This window comes from Humulus lupulus, chromosome 6 (assembly GCF_963169125.1).
Source record: "Humulus lupulus chromosome 6, drHumLupu1.1, whole genome shotgun sequence".
In the NCBI taxonomy this organism is placed as follows: Eukaryota; Viridiplantae; Streptophyta; class Magnoliopsida; order Rosales; family Cannabaceae; genus Humulus; species Humulus lupulus.
The window spans coordinates 144,420,790-144,437,710 of NC_084798.1; positions in this window are offsets into that span (position 1 = coordinate 144,420,790).

The following is a 16,921-nucleotide window of genomic DNA, read 5'->3' on the forward strand; positions in this document are numbered from 1 at the left end:
TACTAATCCAAAATCTATGAAATTTGGTAGGGTGTTATTTTAAACATGTATAATAGTCACTGCAAAAGTTTAGAGGAAAATATGTTAAGGTGTAAGAGAAGTGATTTTTCAAAGCTTTCCCTATAATCTGGAAACAAAACTTCTGGGCAGCAAGCACTACCCAAATTGCTTTAAATATTTTTATGAGTTTTATTATTAAAAAAAATATGAAATTTTTAAGAATTCTAATCTATACATGTATAAAGATCTCTGTAAAATTTTAGAAATAACTAGGATACAGTGTAAGAGAAATTAATTTTCAAAATTACCTTAAAATCTGGAAAAAACTTCTGTGTAGTAGGCACTGTCAAGATTGCTTTACAAATTTGAATGAGTTTTTCCATCCCAAAATTATAAAATTTTGAGAAGAATTAGTTAACATGTGTATAAGGACTTCTGTAAAATTTTAGAGAAAAATTTGTCACAGTTTAAGAGATATAATTTTTCTAAGTTTGCCCTCAAAACTGAAAGGTAGTAATTTTGAACCTTAACGAAAAATGATTTTTGGGAGGTTAGTTATCTTAAAATAAAGCAAGTTTTGATGCGAGACTTTCGCCTATTTCCCATCCTTATGACACAGACCACATGAATGATAGTTTAAGGGTTTTTGCCAAAAACTCAACTTAGGGAAAAACTTTAAAAATGATATTTTATCCCTTAAATTAAATAGTGGAAGTAAAGTTTTGGAAATAAGAATAAATAATCCTTTGTAAAGATAACTAAGGATTTGGAGACTAACCAATCCCAAATCAACTTTAGTTAAATTAAAAGTTGATTTTTACCGGTTTTAAGTTAAGGGTCCAATTTCCTTTCTTTTAAAAAATAACGTAAAAATAGATCCTAGGTTATGGATAAAAATGGTAAATGGGAGTTGGGTTTTTGTAGAATCTTTAAGAGAATGGGATAACATTGTCATATGTTATTTGTAAAGGGTAAAAAAAAGGTATTTTGCTAAATGATATAAAATGGTAAACTTTCGTGAGAGGACTACAAGTAGGTATTTTTCTAAAGATAGGAGTTGAGTAGAACTCCTTTTTCCAAAAATCAAAATATGAGTTATTCGATAAGAGAGTTCTCTAGTTAAAGAACATTAAGATGCACAACACGGAGAGCGTGTTGCGGTGAGGCTTATTTTCTCATGATACTATAAAGACTAAAACGAAATCCGACCTTATACATTGTAAGGGGTATAAGAGGTTATAGTATAGAGTCTCTAAGTGAAAGTTATTGCATTTAGTTATCATAGAATATTAGCTATAAGAGTATGCCATAGTTTAGTCTGAGTACACTGTATTAATTACAGTAACCGCGACAGGGAAAACAAATAGCGATGTTAAAGATCCAACTGGGAGCTCAAGACTCCAAGTAAGTTAGCCTTTCTCTTTCTTGGCTACAACTTGAATATACTAGCGTGTGCTTGTAGTAGTATATTACACTAGTTTTGTTTGGGTCATTAAGACCAGGGTATGTTTAATGCCTACTCTTGCAATGTTTTGGCATTCTGCGGCTAAATGGTAAGTAGGTTCGGGTTGGAGCCAGAACCCTAACGTAAAATAGTCCGGGTTGGAGCCAGGACATGGTAAGTATATAGTCGAGGTTGGAGCCGGGAAATGGAAAGTATATAGTCTGTTTGAAGCCAGGACAATGGTAATATAGTCCAGGTTGGAGCCACGACAATGGTAATATTGTCCGGGTTGGAGCCAGGACATGGTAAATATATAGTCTGGGTTGGAGCCAGGGCAATGGTAATATGGTCCTGGTTGGAGCCAGGACATGGTAATAATATAGTCCGAGTTAGAGCCAGGACAATGGTAATATAGTCCAGGTTGGAGCCAGGAAATTAATGCTGGAACCGAGTTTAGGCCTGGATCCCTTGTTGTTGATTCCTTTATTAGTTATGATATGTGTTATATGTCTTGAATGTTCTGGGATTTTCTGAGTACAGGTTATCATGGTATGTGTTGTTAGGAAAAATAATATTGTCTCAATGGAAATGGTAAGATAATGTTACAACTCTATGCAAAATATTACAATGGACAAGATTGATTAAATAAAGTGTTACAACTCTATAACTGAAAATACAAATAAAACAAAGGAAATGAAGAAGATGATGAAGAAGAAGAGAATAGAATAAAAGGAAGAACATAAACCACAAACAAACTCTCACTTACACAACCTAAGTGAAGAGGATTGGGGATCACCAACTTGAACAAGGTTTAAAACCTTTGTCCAAAAGCTTATTTCCCCCTAACTCAAGCACTAAGGGATCTCTCTCAGATTTTGGAAATGCTTTCTGGAATAATCAAGCCTCAAGGTGTTTCTAGCCAAGTGCTCTAGTGGATAGAAATGGTGTGTCTTACAAGTGAGCATTAGGCTCCTATTTATAGAGTTTAGAGACACCCTTTGAATTTCAAATTCCACCAACCCCCATGGCTGTTACCAATGATTAATTGGGTGTTTTATGGAATTAAAATAGAGAATTGGGAGTTACTAAGCTGTTGGAATCGTTCAAAGTTGGATAAAAAACTGAAATTATAGAAGCTGTCAGCCATTAGGGCCGCGGCGCTAGTTCCAGGCGCCGCGGCCCTCAGTCAATTTCAGCAACACATTTTCAGTTTTTCCAAAACGTTCCAATTTATTCCCACTTGATTTTGTAACTTCCATACACAATATGGGAGTTAAAATCACATCTCTATCAGTGATTTCTCATATGGCTTTAAGAAATTCATCTCAATATTGTGTAACAACAAATCTACACAATAATGGGTGATATTTAGGAGTTACAAATTTGTGATGAATTTGTAACACCAAATATGTTACATGTTTGGATATTTCACATATATCCAAATAATGTAACTCTCTATTATATGTTACAATATGTGACACTCTATGTCACATTTATTTAATCTAAAACATTATATTATAAAATAATATAATATTACATTATATTATAAAATAATATAACATGTGTAACGTTGTTTGTTAGATAAAATCAAAGTATTTGATTCTGATTTGGCTATTATTTGAGAATTTTATGATAGTGTTGGAATTTATCCAATACCCTAATGATTGGTAGTGATAACTACCTTAGGGCAACCCGTTACTGGGTTTAGTATATTTGTGTGCAAGGCTATTATTAATAATAGTTTTTGCTTACATAGTTGTTTCATGTTGTAGGTAAGTGCAAAAGCAAAGTTGATCAGTGAGCGCCGGAGTCTGCTTGTGGATATGTACATGTGGCCCGACCTAGGGAGGTTTTTGATGGAACCCATTTTGAAAAGAAACGATGGGACCTTGTTATTTATTTTATGACATTTGTTTTGTTATAACTTTGTGGAAGAGTAGTTGTATTTCTGTTTACTAAACTAAAAGTGTGCGCACACGATCTTTTAAAAAGTTTTTTTATATGGATTTTCGGTACAATGAGTTAAAGGTAAAACATTTTAAATTTCCGCATGATTTGGTCTTGTATATTTTGAAGGTCGTTACATTGAAAACCTATATGTTAAAATAAATATTAATCTTATTTGGATTAATACACAAAGAGAGATTAATAACTATCTTATTTAGAGTAAGATATTTATTTATTTATTTATTTAAAACTGGTATTTTAAGATAAAGTTAATTTTGATTTAACTGATATTTAGTTTGGGATAAATATATTGTCTTAAAAATTAATTAAATAAATAAATGAGAAAATTAGGAAAAACCCTAATGTGGCTCACGCCACTCACTATACTGCACAGTGAGTGTCACCACACAGAGATATCTCTTATCTCTAGGATTTGAATTTTGAATTTCAAATAATTTGTTTATTTAATTATATATATTTAATTCTTCTTTTTAAATATGATTTGAATTAAATAATTAAATAAGGTTATAACTGATCACTTTTATTTTAATAAAAATAAAGATTAATTAAATTTTTTAATTATCTTTATAAACCTAAAAGGAAATAATTGTTAGACACATACTATCTCTCTCAGAAACAAAAGCGGTAGTTTTTCCTAAACCTAAAAAGTTATTCATTTCCTCTTCTCTTTATCAAACATCTCTAGATCTCATGTGTTGAGTACATCTAGAGAGTTATAAATCAACTATTGTCCCTAATTTTAGCACGAGTTTATTCACTCAACTCGGGTACAGCTGGCAGATAAATACATGAAGAAATGGCTAAGGGAAATAATATATGCTTATTATCCATATGGACAACTCGAGATTCATAGTGATAATATGGGGTGTTAGGCGGCCTGAGTTTATCTTGAACTAAGGATGCGATGGCCGTGAAGCGCGAGCTTGGAATCAAATAGTTGTCGAAGCACGAGCTTGGGGGAGATATCCAGCTCGTAGTAATTCAAAAATATTGCATACTCAGGGATCCCCAGAGACTCGGGATCTATTTACATGTTTATTTATGACTAGGCTGTCATATTTATTATCTGAGATAGCAGGAACCTGTTTATTCTATTATCAAATCATATCCCAATATAAATGGGAATTGTTTGTATTAAGACACACGCAGTTACCCAAACCTGTCCATGGAATTCCCCTATAAATACTGGGAATTTTGGACAGGAAAGGAGACCATTATTCTGGAATACTAAAACTCTACCAAAATAGAGAGAGAAACAAAAATAATATTGACTCGTGGACTAAGTGGATTTTAACCACTGTACCACGTAAAAGTTATGTAATCTTGAGTGAATTCTGTTTATTTTTCAGTACGGTTTATCATTAAGCACTAATCAGCCTTATTATTTCTTAATACACTGTTGGCGAAAAACCGCGCCCAATAGTTTGGTGCTTTCATTGAGAGAAAATTAGTGCTTCATCAAAATCCCAGTTGATTCTCATCATAGTGCTCACTCGCTCAATGCACGATAATGAGATAGAATAGCCCGGTGAGCAGGAGGCCCATCATACCGTTGTTTCGAATGAACGTGGCTCTGAGATTCAGCAACGACCGGGAAAACAATCGGTGGGCCATGGAGACACTAGGAGTTTGGCATCATTGCCATCGAATCCAAATCCAAACTACCTAACAGTCGTTGAGTTGGAAAACATGCAATTGAGAAGCCATCTCGCTAAGGCAAACAAGCAGATTGAGGAGGTTTTGGCCCAGTTTCCCTCTCTTGCAACTGACGTTAATGTCGGAAAGAAGAAAAGTGGGTCTCACAAGTCCCACGGGAATAATCGATCCAAACCAAGCCGATCAGACAGAACTACCACTCCAAGTTCTGTACCTGCGGAGCAAGATCACCAAAATGCTCGACCCAGCGACCATCATAGGGGTCATTAACATGTCAGTCGGTCAGTTAGGACTAGAACCCTAAGTTCGGTGCCTTCGTCACAAGTCCCCAGGAATGCCAATGGAAATCCATGAGGAGGGGCTGGGATAGGCTCACAAAGACAAAATGTTCCAACAAACCCTCCTACGTCGTGATCGGATTGCTAGGCATAGAGAACTAGAGACATTGGAGTAGAACATAGGCAAGCTAATTTAGTCCGCCTTGATGGAACGAGGATAGCCTCACCAATAAGGCATCCCCCGTCGCATATAAGACATCCAACACCACCTCGTCCTCAACTGGACATTCTAGCTTCTGGAGACAGTAGGAGGAATCCTCCCCCACCTGCCAATACTTACGTCCCATGAACACATGTCGAAAATGCAGATCCTTGGTCCCAACCGCGAGCTGTAAGTTTCACAAATGGGAAATACTGGATTGAAATTCATTGTAGCGGTAGGTCCGAGGGCGACCTAAGAAATTAATTGAGTCAGCACAGAGCCCTCGGTACGACTTACAATCTGATATGCGCGATCATCTGAATTTGCATAGAAGAAATCATGCTTGGAATGAAGATATTAGCTATACTCGACAAGAAGGAGATCCGTCCATAGTACGTGATAACGGGAATGCCCCACAAATCCAAGCTCGAGCTTGGAGGGACAATAACCCATCAAATGCATACGATAGGATGGGACAATAACCTAGGGACTAGGGACCAAACCCTCGAAAGACTAGCTTTGATGGAAGAGCAAATGAAGAGGCATTTATCTGGAAAAGAAAAAGATGATTGCAACTCAGAAGATGAGATCGAGCCTTTCACTCCAAATATTGTGGTGGCCACATATCCGATAGGCTTTAGAATGCCACACTTGTCAAAATGTTTAACACCATGATGATGGCTCACAATGTCGGGCTCGATCTAAGGTGCATTTTATTCCCCGCAACTTTAGTCGGGCCACCCAAGCAATGGTGTAAGCAATATAAGAGGCATTCCATAAGCTCATGGAAGAAGATTTTCTTCTAAGTTCAAAAAAGCATTCCGAGCTTCAGTCGAGCCACCCAAGCAATGGTTTAAGCAATATAAGAGGCATTCCATAAGCTCATGGAAGAAGTTTTCTTATAAGTTCAAAAAAGCATTCCGAGCTTCACAGGCTACTCGGGTTGATACCGATTCATTGGCCAACGTAAAACAACAACCTAGCGAGACATTGAAGGCATATCTAAGTAGGTTTGCCAATGTCGTTGCATGAACTAGAGATGTTGATGACAGCTCCAAACTCATGGCAATGAGGATGGGAATCCTTGTTGGGGGCGACCTGTGGCAAGAACTCTAAAGAAAATGAGTTAAGAGTGTGGACGAATTCTTAGCCCGAGCTCAAGAATGGATTAACCTAGAGGAGGTGCTCAAGAATGAATTAATCGTTCATAACACTGATGACTGTCGACAGCTGAAGGATGAGATCGAAACTCTAATCAGAGTCGGATCGTTGGCCTAGTATGCCCGAAATCGAGTGGTCCATAATCAGCCTGTTGGACCAAACCCTCAATCAGTTCCCGAAGCTCCAATAAGTCAAACCGGAGCTCAAGCAAATCAGGCCAACCCTCCTCCAATAGTAGGGGGAGATATAACCACCTTTTCAGGAGGACCTCATTTGGCAGGCATGAGCAGCGGGGCCCAGAAGAGGTTCATTAACGAACTGAAGTCCCATAATAGGGTGGAGTTCGTCCTGGAACAGCAGTTATCGAAGCAGCAAAAATTGGCAAAGCAACCAATCATTTTCACATAAGAGGATGCTAGCCACGTCCAATTCCCACATAATGATCCATTGGTCATAAACGTTCAGCTCGCCAACCGAAGGGTCCGGAGAACACTAGTAGAAAACGGAAGTTCTGTGAATCTACTTTTCATGTCCACCTTGGAAAAAATGGGGTTACTTGTAACTGATTTGAAGGCAACCTCAATGTCTCTGTATGGGTTTTCTGGTGAAGGGTCGGCAGCCATCGGGATGATCGGATTGGTGGTGACATTGGGAGAAGACTTGTGAACTGTTTCCAAGTTACTTGAGTTCGTGGTAATCAATTTTCCAACTTCGTACAATGCAATTTTGGGCCGACCTACGCTGATGGCGTTTGAAGCCATAACCTATATCCTCCACCTAGCAATAAAATTCCCCTCAGTTGCAGGAATATGCACCCTCAAAGGTGATCAGCTCGCTACCAGAGAATGCTATAGCATTTCTATGAAGGGAAAATCACAACCCGGGCAGAAAGTGATGGTCATAAATGACGGAGGTGAGGATTCCCAGGAAGCAGAAGTTACTTGCGGGATGGAAGAACCTCGGCAAAAGGAGGATAGTGACGTCGACCAGCGCGATGACATTGACCCACAGATAGCTGAAGACAGGTCAGAACTTCAATCCGTAAAGGATCTCGAGGAAGTAAACATTGACCCCAAAGAAGCTTCAAGAGTTGTAAAGATTGAGAAGAATCTTGACGATAAAAGGATGAAGGAGCTGGTCGATTTCTTAAAAGAGAATCTGGATGTTTTCTCTTGGTCACATGCAGATATGGTAGGAATAAGTCCAAATGAAATCATGCACACCTTAAATTTGGACAAGAACGTGCCTTCAAAATCCCAAAAACAGAGATGCTTGGGAATGGTCCGAGCTGAAGCTCTTGAGGAAGAAGTAGCTCGACTATTAAAATGAGGTTTATCTGCAAGGAAAAATACCCGATCTGGGTTGCCAATCCCGTGCTGTTCCCGAAGCCAAATGGGAAATGGAGGACCTGTATCGACTTCTCCAATCTGAATAAAGCTTGTCCCAAGGATTGATCAGTTGGTTGATGCTACGTCGAGTCACAAGCTCATGTCCTTCATGGACGCGTATTCTGGATATAACCAGATCACTATGAATCCTTTCATGACTGAACATAATGTATATTGTTATAAAGTTATGCCCTTCAAGCTGAAGAATGTCGGAGCTACATATCAATGTTTGGTCAACAAGATGTTCGCTAATTAGATCGGAAGAAGTATGGAAGTGTCTGTCGATGACATGCTTGTCAAATCAAAGACTACCAATAACCACGTGTCTGATCTAGAAGAATGTTTTGGAATATTAAGGAGGTATGACATGAAATTGAATCCTTAGAAATGCACTTTCGGATTGGCATCTGGAAAATTTCTAGGGTTCATAGTCAACACAATGGGGATAGAGGCAAATCCTAAGAAAATCATATCGTTGTTAGAAATGCCCTCACCTAGGTCGCGTAAAGAAGATCAAAGCCTGACTTGAAGGGTGGTGGGTTTGAATCATTTCATTTCAAAATCCATTGACAAGTGTCTGCCATTCTACAACTTGCTCAGAGGAAACAAAAAATTTGAGTGGACTGAGGAGTGAGAACATGCATTCCTCGATCTAAAAATGCATCTGGCCGAGCCCCCAGTGTTATCTAAGCCTATGTCTGGAGAACCTTTATTCCTTTATCTAGCCATGACAAAGAATATAGTCAGTGCCGTGTTAGTTCGAGAAGAAGACCGTGCTCAAAAATCATTTTATTATATAAGCAAGAGACTTCTTGAAATCGAGTCACGATACCCACTAATAGAGAAACTGGCATTCTGTCTGATTTTGGCTTCCAGAAAGCTCCGGCCATATTTCCTGTCCCATTCTATCAACGTCATGATCCACCAACCTTTAAGGCAGGTTTTGCAAAAGCCTGAAACATCGGGACATCTTTTAAAATGGGCCATCAAACTTAGCCAGTTCGAGATATTATACATACCACTGACCTCGATCAAAAGTCAAGCACTTACTGATTTTATGGCTGAATGCACCAAATTTTAAGAGGAGATCTGGAAGGAGCCGGCGCAGGAGTTATGGAAAATCTTCATGGACGGATCATCAAACAAGAATGGATCGGGAGCTGGGATCCTCTTAATCTCACCGAAAGGGCATCGATTTCATACAGCTCTGAGATTTGGATTTGAGGCATCCAACAACGAAGCCGAATATGAGGCCTTACAAGTAGGTCTGAGAGTGGCAAGGGAACTCAAGGCGAAAGCCACCCAATGCTATAGTGATTCTTAGCTCGTGGTCAATCAAGTATCAGGTGATTATCAAGCTCGAGGTATCAAGATCGCGGCCTACCTAGCTATGGTAAAGGGAGAATTGTCTGAATTTGAGTACAGTTCTGTTGAACAGATACCCCGCGAGCAGAATTCTAATGCTGATGCTTTGGCACAACTTGCCACCACAAAAGAAGCTGAAATATTGAATGTAGTGCTGGTGGAGTTCTTGGGAAGCCCGAGTGTGACAGAAGAAATGATAGAGATTGAAATGATCGACATAAGATCGACTTGGATGAGTCCCATAATGGAATACCTCGCAACAGGAAAGTTACTTGACGACAGAAAAGACGCAAGAAAAATACTTTATCAAGCTCCACGGTACGTAATAGTAGATGGAAACTTGTATCGACATGGTCATTCGTTGCCTCTCCTACGAGTGTTCTGTCCGAGGAAGCCAAAACCATTTTACAAAAATACATGAAGGCTTTTGTGGAGATCATGTTGGGGGGCAAAACCTAGCACTGAAGATACTGAGGCAGGGCTATTTTTGGCCCACTTTAACGAAAGACTCAATCTCGTATGTTCAGAAGTGCAAAAAATGCCATCGTTTCGCCATAGTTTCCCGAGCTGCTCCAGTCTAGCTAACGATGATTTCATCCCCATGGAAATTTTCAATATGGGGAATCGACCTAATAGGTTCCCTACCTATGGGAAAGGGGGCAGTTCATTTCGCGGTGGTTGTGATCGACTATTACACGAAGTGGGCAGAAGTCGAGCCTATGGCAACCATCACTTCAAAAAGAGTCCTTGACTTCATGGTGAAGATTATTATATGTCAGTTTGAGCTTCCTAAAAAGATCATGTCAGACAATGGTACACAATTCGACAACGATCTCTTCACTAACTTCTATGAAAAGTATGGCATTACTAAGAGTTTCTCCTCAGTAGCATATCTGCAGGCCAACAGGCACGTCGAGGTTGTAAACAAAACCCTTAAGGCAAACCTAAAGAAGAGGTTAGACGAAGCCAAAGGACTATGGACCGAATAGCTCCTGCAAGTACTTTGGGCCTACCAAACTTTTCACAGGACCTCCACGGGGCATACTCCTTTTTGCTTGACTTTTGGAAGCGAGGCCATGCTTCTAATCGAAGCAATGGTAACTACTCACAACCAAAGGACGTTTGATCAAGAACAAAATAATGGATTACTTAACGCATCCCTCGATCTGATCGAAGAAAAATGAGAGGAATCGCAACTACAGCTCGCCCATTATCAACAAAAGATCACTCGCTATTTCAATTCAAAAGTCAAGAGTCGTAGACTTGGGTTAGACAACCTAGTGCTCCAAGGGTCTTTTCGGCAAATAACGACCCCAAGGACGGTGTATTAGGCCCAAACTGGGAGGGACCATATCAGGTCATTGAGGTTTTGTGTGAGGGAACTTTCAAGATAGCTCGGCTGAATGGGGAAGTGGTCCCACGGACTTGGAACGTCTACATTTGAAAAAAGATTATCAATAGTACCACCATCCATATAAGGCTTATTTATAAAAGTCGTTATGATTAAATAATAAATGGATTGCTAAATAAATATTTCTTAGTACTGTATTAGCTTGTGTTCTTATATTTGTAGAAGCAACCAAGAAAGTTTACACATTTTGGTTGCTTGGGGGCACATAACCCGAGGTTGGCAAAATTAAGCCTGATCGATAAGAGTAAAAACTTAGAAGCTTGGAAAAATTGATTATTCACAGCTTTTTAGAAGCTCGAGTTGTCAATAAACCTAGTGTGAACTAAGTTTAAATCATTTAAAACCTTGGACGTAACTAGGTCCGAAACTTAGAAATTTTGGAAAATTGATTAAAGGGCTTTTTTAAAAGCTCGAGGTATCAATAAACCTAGCGCGAACTAAGTTTAAATTATTAAACACCCTAGATATAACCAGGTTCGAGGCCTGATTCTTAAACAGGTATGATACAAATAAGCAAACAAAACTTGGACATAACCAAGTTCGATAAAATCTCTCTTGATCTAAAAGTCGATTCCTAAAATCTCGAATGTACAAGAGTCTAAGGATTCATAAGCATGAGAAGTTAATAAAGGAAAGAAGAATGGATCAAAAGTTAGATATATATATTAATATAAGACAAACAAATATATTATCATGTTGAGGAGAAAAAAACCTCAAACTAAGCCCGAAGGCAATTGTTTAATATCAAAACTATTAAACAATTACAAAGAAAACTAAAAAAGAGATCATTGGGCTCCATCAGCTCGCCCCGCAAAAGTGACCTCCTCACCGTCTCCCTCCCCACTCCAGACGCCTCACCAGTCTCTGACGGTTCTTGCAAGAGTTGAGCCTTGAAATTAGCAAGGTACAGATCCCACAACCCGGGCTTAATAAAAGAGAAGTTCCCATCCTTGTTGAAGGCCCAGCAATGGTAAAACATCTCCTCCATGACTGATGAAGACGCCACATTTTCCTCCTTGGATTTAGCTTCGGCCTCGAGTAATTTTTCCTTGAGCTCACCAATCTCGACCTGAAGACATTCAATGAGATGATTTGCCTCGGCGGTTTGAGCTTGGGAGGCAGATAGCACGGTCTTCGCGGCCTGCTTGCTTTCCTGGGAAAAGGTGAGAGCAGCCTGGGCAGCCTGCTCATTCTTCTGAGTATTTGTTAGGGCAGCTTTGGGGGCCTACTCACCTTCCTTGGCAGCATCTAGCTCTGCCCAGAGCTCTTCATTTCTGGCCTTATCACGAGCTATGCTGCGGTATTGGGCCAGAACAGACTATAAAATAACAAAACAAGTCAAAAATATAAGGTGAGCATAAAAAAAACAACAAAACAATTTCACCATCAAGTATAGGAAAAGAACTCACAATGAGATTCATCCCCATGGCGGACTCAAGGACGTTCTCGGGGTTGCGCTCCTCAATGGTCCTCAGGTCCCTCGCGCTGGCTTTATAAGCATGACCCACCATATGAGTCATGGTCTCATAGATGATACCCCAAAAGGCTTCAGGGATCTTTTCCAGATCCTGAGGATCGACTAGTGTTCTGACGGTGGGGGACTCGGTTTGTATTACTTGAGGAGGCATGAATCGAGGTGGGGGAGGGGGAACCTGCCCAACATTGACAGAAGTTACTGGAGCTGGTTCCCGAGCTGAGCCCGTATCCTTACCCTTAGCGGGGGATTTTGAGGCATTCCCCGTTGAAGGGGTGGCCTTCTTCGCCACCTAGAGCCTCTTCACAATGGGGCCCGTACCAGTTTTCTTGGCTTGAAAGGAAATCCGTAGGTCAGGAGCTCCTGGTTGTTCCATCTCTTCACCTATAAAGAACAAAGGGAGTTATTTCACAAAAAGTAGTGTCAAAAACATTTATAAAGAAAGAGAAAACAAAGATCCTACCCTCCGGGCTGGGGGAGGAGTCTATTATCACCAGCTCGGGTGTTTTGACTGGGATAGGCACGACCTCCAGCCCTCAATTTAATGGAGGAGAAGGGGAATTTAAAGTTAATCTTTCTTGGATCCTAGGGGTTCAGGTCCTTCCTCGGGGCTGGATTCGTCTATGTATTGTCTTAACCCAGAGACAAATGCACCCTGGAGTAAAGAAGGCCAGGTCCTACGGTTTGTGCCATATTCCTAAAAAATGACCAGTCTAAAGTTTAAGGTGTTATCAACTACTATTGTGCCCCTAGGGTAGCTATTGTCGTAGCGTACTACTAGGTGGTCTACGCACTGGAGAAGGGTCACATTTAGATTCGGGTTGGAAGGATATCGGCTAACGAGCTGATTCGGGTTATAATGAATTAACCTAAAGTCAGCAACAGCCTGATCTAATTCCCTAAAAAGGTATGGGTTTCCTTGGTCGGAAGGGCCGACTGCTGCCCCAAAAGCAGCTTGGTCAAGATCAGGCCTCTTGTCTACTTTGAGAGCCTACCTTTTTCGCACGAGAGGCACCTCCTCCTCGTCCTCAGTGGCTGGCAAGGCCTCTTGAGAGGAGGGGAGCTCGGGGATCACCGAAAGAGGAGCCCGGGTCCTCAAGGCCAGTGTTTGACCCTCACCAATCAACTTATAGGCCAGCATCATCACATCATTCACAACCCGGCGATAGTCCTTTTCACTGGGGGGAAGTCTGGACTGCTTCTCGTATTGACCTTTGAGGGTCACAGATTTTCCCGTCCTCGCCAATATGGCTGCTCGAGAAATAAACTCAATTAGGACATGTACAAAAAATATATTTTAAAGGAACAAAAATTCATGAGCTGAATTTATAAGGGTAGAAGACTTACAAGGACGGTTGAAGTACCGGTGTTCATAGTTCTTGAAGCCATTTGACATAAAGAATAGATCTTTATAGTCATTTGGATGACTGGGAAGCTCAATGATGGGGGCAGAGTTGGGAAACCGTGTGAGGTAATAAAATCTGTCACCTCTCCCTTTCTGATCAGGGCTAGCCTTGAGGCAGAAGAAGTATAGTATGTTTGTCGGGGTGGGGACCTCCCACTCGTGTTTCAAGAACAAATACTTCAGCCCCACCATAAACCTGCAGGAGTTTGGAGGGAGCTGCAATGGAGCCAGTTTCACGTAGTTCAAGAAGTCAGTGAAGTACTGGTCCAAAGGAAGGAAGGTGCCGGCCTTCATATACTCGTCACTCCAGGCCGCATAATTATCCTGGAAGGGGGCACAGCTCTGTTCCCCCTCAAACGCAGGTCTGGCGAGAAGACTGCTGGTTCCTACTTCTATGTTGTGACTCAACAGGATTTTGTTGACCTTCCCTTGAGTCGTGATTTTTGAGACTATACGATCAGCCTCGAAATAATCATTGGGGTCAATAACGAGCTCCTTCTCCACCACCGAACCAAAGTGCTGGATGGGAGAATCGGAGGCGAGAAGCCCTCTACAAACCATCTGTAGTAACCTGCCAAACCAAGAAAACTCTGCACCTCCGAGGCGTTCCTTGGCCTCGGCCAATCCCTAACCGCCTCTACCTTAGATGGATCCACCTTAATCCCATCTGCATCCACTATATGTCCAAAGAATGTCACTTCTGGTAACCAAAATTCACATTTCTTAAACTTGGCGTACAATTGATGCTCCCTCAACCTCTGAAGAACCTGTCGAAGATGAAGCTCGTGCTCTGCCTCTGAACCGGAATACACTAAGATGTCGTCGATGAAGACAATAACGAACTAATCCAGAAAATCTTTGAACACCCTATTCATTAGATCCTCAAAGGCTACTAGGACATTGGTCAAACCAAACGTCATGACCAGGAACTCATAGTGCCCATACCTCGTTCGGAAGGCCGTCTTCGATATGTCCTCATCCTTGATCCTCAGCTGGTGATAACCAGATCAAAGATCAATCTTTGAGAACACCATCTTACCCTGCAGTTGATTGAACAAGTCGTCAATCCTTGGTAGGGGATACTTATTCTTGATAGTCAACTTGTTCAATTCCCGGTAGTCTATGCACATTCTCAAAGTCCCATCCTTGTTCTTCACAAATAAAATTGGAGCACCCGATGGTGAGTAACTAGGTCTGATGAACCCCAAATCCAGAAGCTCCTACAACTGTATCTTCAATTCTTTCAGTTCCGCCGGTGCCATCCTATATGGTGCCCTCGACATTGGCTCTGTCCCTGGCGCCAACTCAATAACAAACTGAATCTCTCTACGCGGCGGCAACCCAGGCAAATCCTCTGGAAACACATCCAGGAACTCGCAAACCAATCTAGTCTTCTCCGGTCCTGCTGGTGAAACTCTAGTGGTATCCACCACACTAGCCAGAAAGCCTATGCATCCACCCTGTAACAAGTCTTTGGCTCTCAACACCGATATCCTGGGTATGCGGGGTCCATGCACCACTCCCACAAAAACAAAGGGATCCTCGCCCTCTGGCTCAAAAGTCACCATCTTCTTCCTGAAATCAATGGTAGCCCCATATCTGACCAGCCAATCCATACCTAGAATCATATCAAAGTCCTCCATATTCAACTCAATCAAGTCTACTGATAATTCCTTACCATCAACTATCACTGGCAGTGCTCTAATCCACCTCCTAGATACTATCAGTTCCCTTATAGGAAAAATAGTCCCAAACCCTGAAACACAGTACTCACTAGGTCTACACAGTCTATCAATCACCTTACTAGAAACAAATGAGTGTGTAGCACTAGAGTCAATCAATATAGTAAAAGGAGTGCCAGCACTAGAAAGCTGACCTGTCACTACCGAGGGACTAGCCTCGGCCTCCGCCTGCGTCAGGGTGAACACTCGAGCTGGAATCAAGCTTTCCACCTTCCCCGCATCTCCCTTCTTCACTGTCGGGCAATCTTTCTTGAGGTGTCCTACCACCCCGCACACATAATAGGCCTTAGCCCGACACTCGCCTGGGTGGCACCTTCTGCACCGTGTGCACTCAGGATAAGTCCTCCATGTATCACCGCCTCCCTGACGGCCTCCCTGAGTACCCCGACCTCTCCTATCAGGGCCAGGAGAGATCGAAGCTTCAGAGTTCTTCCTCTTCAAATCACTGGGGCCTCCGCCTCTACTAAAACCAGAATATGGAGGAACCTCCCTGCGGCCCTCCCATCTCACTGCACTCTCTCTCCATATCTTATTCTCTGCTTCCTCAGCGGTAAGAGCCTTTTCTACAGCCTGGGCATAAGTGATCCCTCCAGGAACTGTTGTGATCCTTACATCACGGGCAATCATAGCATTAAGCCCTCTAATGAATCTGTCATGCCTAGCTGCATGAGTAGGCACAAGATCTAGTGCGAACTTTGCAAGTCTGTCAAACTTCAAGGCATATTGTGCAACTGTCATACTGCCCTGAACTAACCCCACAAACTCATTTACTTTCGCTGCCCTGATGGCAACATTATAATACTTCTGACTGAAAGTCCTTGAATCCTTCCCAAGTCAAGGTAGTAACATCCCTGGTCTGTGATGCCACCTCCCACCAGATTCGGGCATCCTCTCTTAGCATATATGTGGCATAGGCCACTCTTTCATGTCCCTCTACCCTCATAAAATCAAGAATGGTAGTGATCATGGTCATCCACTATTCAGCCTTCAGTGGATCGGGTCCTCCCTCAAATATCGGGGGTTGCTGCTTTCTGAACCGCTCATACAACCGTTCCCACTTGTTCCCAACCTTAACTGGCTGCACAACAGGTACCACCGCAGGTGGTACAATGGGGGCAAAATTCCTAGATGGAGCCTACTGCCGCAAAATTCGTATCTGTTCATCTTGGCTCTGTAGCCGAGCCTGCATATCTGCCATCAGCTGCTGCCAGTTCTCAAGGACTGGCGAAGGGATCTGGCGTTGATCATCATCTCTAGTCCCGGACCTGCCGGCTAGTCGCGTAGATTTTCTTGGACGCGTAATTATCCAAGTCAATATGCAATCATCGACTCGGCAATCAGAATATGATGTCAGGGTAATAATCCTTTAATGATCCGTCACTGGAACTCCAATCATTCACAAGCAATCAATTTCATAGCAATTTATC